Source organism: Clarias gariepinus, chromosome 8 (genome assembly GCF_024256425.1).
Source record: "Clarias gariepinus isolate MV-2021 ecotype Netherlands chromosome 8, CGAR_prim_01v2, whole genome shotgun sequence".
NCBI lineage: Eukaryota > Metazoa > Chordata > Actinopteri > Siluriformes > Clariidae > Clarias > Clarias gariepinus.
The window spans coordinates 37,902,501-37,907,086 of NC_071107.1; positions in this window are offsets into that span (position 1 = coordinate 37,902,501).

Here is a 4,586-nt window from a genome sequence, read left to right on the forward strand (position 1 = left end):
TAAAGTGACATGGAGATGGACCTTATACAGCTTCAAATGGAAGAGAAAAGGCTATCCCTTAAAAAATCTACTCTAGAAATTGAATTACTGGAGCGTCACCTTAAGGTGAGAACTTGTGCGTATATTAATCCGTTGCATGTTAAAAGTCTTGTGTATATAAAGCCATGTCATTAAAAAAAACATTTTAGTATATTTTACTTTATTTCCTGATGTTTTTTAGGAAATAAAGAAATGAACTACACAGCAGACCAGTGCAAACTATTTAATAAAAGTAATTTTGTCAGACCCTGTCTCTCAAAAGTCTTCCATCTCTGTTGTGTGCACAAATCTGTAGCGGTTCCTCTGGGCCTCTTCTTCAATATAAGGAAGTTGCTCTCTCCTCTTATAGTGGCAATGTGGTGAAGCACAACACAAGCCACTATGATGTCACATGCCCTCTCTGGACTGACCCACAGCCCACGCAGACACTGAAACCTAGACTTGAGGATCCCTATGGTCGTCTCCACCTCGGCCCGGGTTCGGCTGTGAGCCAGGTTAAAGCGTGTCTGTGGTCCGGGGTCAGGTTCAGGGTAGGGGGTCAATGCACCCAATTACATTTAGAAACCCTGAAATAGAAAGTCATATATGGAAGGATCAAGTGTGTGTATACATCCATATTTATATACATGTATATAAATAGTATGACTATTTTGATTTTACTATAAAGGACAAACCTGTCACTCTGTGGAATTCCTCTAATAACACACAGAGGTTTATATCCAGGGAACTGTACACACGTCTGTAAGAAGTGTTTAAGTGTCAGACACACAGTTGCCTTTCCCACATGCTCTGCATCGCCCATGTTATACAAAAAATGCCCTGACGCAAAAAACCCGAAGTGCTATACAGAACGTTTTCTAAGCGCAGACCCGCCGTTTGTGACATTTACAATATGCGGTTTTAAGAGATGTGTTAAGTAAATTAACGATTCTATTTAAAACCAATAACGCTCTTTTAAATAATTATAAGGAAATGAAAATACATCGATACGCGGTCTTATAACTCTCTCCCGGCGAAAAAAACTTGTATAATTTGTGCCTCCGCGTCCACGGGATCATCATCAAAAGGGCCGCTATGTTCAATAACCTTCTGAAACAAACTGACCCTGGAACATAACCTCCTACCGAGCAGCTCATCTTCAGAGAGTCAGTTGCTATGGTTACATACAGACCCAGAAAGTTACCTCAGTTTTAGGAACTGAAAGTTGAGGTTATCCACTAACTTACCCTCAAACTTACCCGGGTCTGTCACATAACCTGCTTTCTGGAACAGTACCCCCTGGAATCATTTGTTATTGTTATTGTTGTTGTTGTTGTTGGTGCTGTTAGTATGGTCAAAGTAAAGTCTTCTGTTGTGCTCAAAGTCTAGCGTTTTGTTTCAGTTTTGCTTTACTTTATTATTAAAAAACTTCTAAACCTTTAAACCCCCCAAACGTGACAGTTATAGTGTGTTAAGTCTAACTTTAGGTTCAACGTTTTTGAAAATTAGACCATCCAGCTAAGATAAATGTTATGTCGTTGATTGATGAAATATGGATTAAAGATATTTTATTTACTTTTGTTTTATTTATTTTTAATTTTTCAGTTTCCCCCCTGAGGGATCGCCACCTTATTGTGGTCGGGGGGTTTGTGTGCCTCAGTGACCTTAAGATCTACACCAGCAGGAGCTGGTACACCCCCCTTCACACACACCCCCCTCACCCTTACTGTACCACTCCCCACACCTGAGTCCAGATCACTAACACACTGGGAACAATTACAGACCCGGATAAAAGAGCACCAGCATTTAGTAATAAAATTACTGAAGGGTTTTAGCCTCATCCACAGAAACACAGGACTTCACTTCAACCAGACTGTATTTAACCCCCATCACACCCCAGTCACCACCCCTTCAGTACTGACCTTCTGATCTTCTCGTCCTCGCTTTCCATCACAGTAAATGGAGAATGTTTTGAGTTCATGTGTATCAGATCTCTCAGCTTATCTAACATTACACACTGAACTTCAGTCAACTGTGATGATGAGAAACACACAAACATCACTCTCAGTGTTCAGACCAGACAGGTGCAGAGGCGCCCCCTGCTGATGGAGCAGAGGAGTGAACACACAGAGGCGCCCCCTGCTGATGGAGCAGAGGAGTGAACACACAGAGGCGCCCCCTGCTGATAGAACAGAGGAGTGAACACACAGAGGCGCCCCCTGCTGATAGAACAGAGGAGTGAACACACAGAGGCGCCCCCTGCTGATGGAGCAGAGGAGTGAACACACAGAGGCGCCCCCTGCTGATGGAGCAGAGGAGTGAACACACAGAGGCGCCCCCTGCTGATGGAGCAGAGGAGTGAACACACAGAGGCGCCCCCTGCTGATAGAACAGAGGAGTGAACACACAAAAGCTGACAGTGGTGTGTTGGTGGTGAACATGAGCCCAGATCTGATTCCCTGTGACCTCGTACCTGCAGCCCTGACACAGCTGTGCTGATGTTCACATTCACAGTCACAGTGTTTATTAGACTTTACTTAGTCTTTAAAGGAACCCCAGTGAAAAAAAATACACTTTAGTGTATTACAAATATATTGAAATCCTCGATAGTACACTGCAAATATACTAACAAAAAATTGTACCATCAGTTAATATATAAAAAGTCTACTAACATCATGCTTTTACCAAATTTTGGAATTATACTTTAAATATACTTTAAAATAATTGTATTATAGTACACTTTACTAAAATATATTATTGGAAAATATACTTTAAGTGAAAGTTTTGTTTAATTTCCAAACTATACTTATTTAAAGTTGTTTTTCAATGTATTTTTTTATATTTTGTAAAAATATGCTTGAAATAATCATTGTACAAATGTACAGAAAGTACACATTATAATACAATTTTTAATATACGGTAATCTCAGTATATTATCAGTTAAATTTAAATGTACTTATTCATATGTACTTATATACTGTATGCGCACGCGTTTTTGACATGTTTAAACTCGTTTTTGTGCGATGAAAATCACTTTTGCACTTTTAAGATAATTTCTGTGTTTAAACTTTTTTCTTTGCGCTCACTGTCATAAAGCGACACTTGGATGAACTGCAGAAGTGATATAGCTCATCAACTATTCCAGCCAACCAGAGACTAGAATCAGCGCAACACCAGAAGCAGGAGGCGGGCAGATTCGGACTGTAAATTTAACGGTTTTTGTTAGATAATTTGTAATTAAGTCCATACTTTAAACTATAGAATGTATTGTCTAATGTGTTATTGTTAGATCTCATGTACTTTGCTTGTGGTATAATGGCTCCGTAGCTCTCGGCCTGTTTTCAGTCTCTGTGTAACAGAATCAACTCACCAGGTTTAAACTAATACTGTATCTGTATACTCTAATACTGATGTCTGTCTGTGTCCACACACCAGGTTTAAACTAATACTGTACCTGTATACTCTAATACTGATGTCTGTCTGTGTCCACACACCAGGTTTAAACTAATACTGTACCTGTATACTCTAATACTGACGTCTGTCTGTGTCCACACACCAGGTTTAAACTAATACTGTACCTGTATACTCTAATACTAATGTCTGTCTGTGTCCACACACCAGGTTTAAACTAATACTGTACCTGTATACTCTAATACTGATGTCTGTCTGTGTCCACACACCAGGTTTAAACTAATACTGTACCTGTATACTCTAATACTGACGTCTGTCTGTGTCCACGCAGCAGGTTTAAACTAATACTGTACCTGTATACTCTAATACTGATGTCTGTCTGTGTCCACACACCAGGTTTAAACTAATACTGTACCTGTATACTCTAATACTAATGTCTGTCTGTGTCCACACACCAGGTTTAAACTAATACTGTACCTGTATACTCTAATACTGATGTCTGTCTGTGTCCACACACCAGGTTTAAACTAATACTGTACCTGTATACTCTAATACTGATGTCTGTCTGTGTCCACACACCAGGTTTAAACTAATACTGTACCTGTATACTCTAATACTAATGTCTGTCTGTGTCCACACACCAGGTTTAAACTAATACTGTACCTGTATACTCTAATACTGATGTCTGTCCGTGTCCACACACCAGGTTTAAACTAATACTGTACCTGTATACTCTAATACGGACGTCTGTCCGTGTCCACACACCAGGTTTAAACTAATACTGTACCTGTATACTCTAATACTGATGTCTGTCCGTGTCCACACACCAGGTTTAAACTAATACTGTACCTGTATACTCTAATACTGATGTCTGTCTGTGTCCACACACCAGGTTTAAATTAATACTGTACCTGTATACTCTAATACTGATGTCTGTCTGTGTCCACACACCAGGTTTAAACTAATACTGTACCTGTATACTCTAATACTAATGTCTGTCTGTGTCCACACACCAGGTTTAAACTAATACTGTACCTGTATACTCTAATACTGACGTCTGTCCGTGTCCACACACCAGGTTTAAACTAATACTGTACCTGTATACTCTAATACTGATGTCTGTCTGTGTCACACACCAGGTTTAAACTAATACTGTA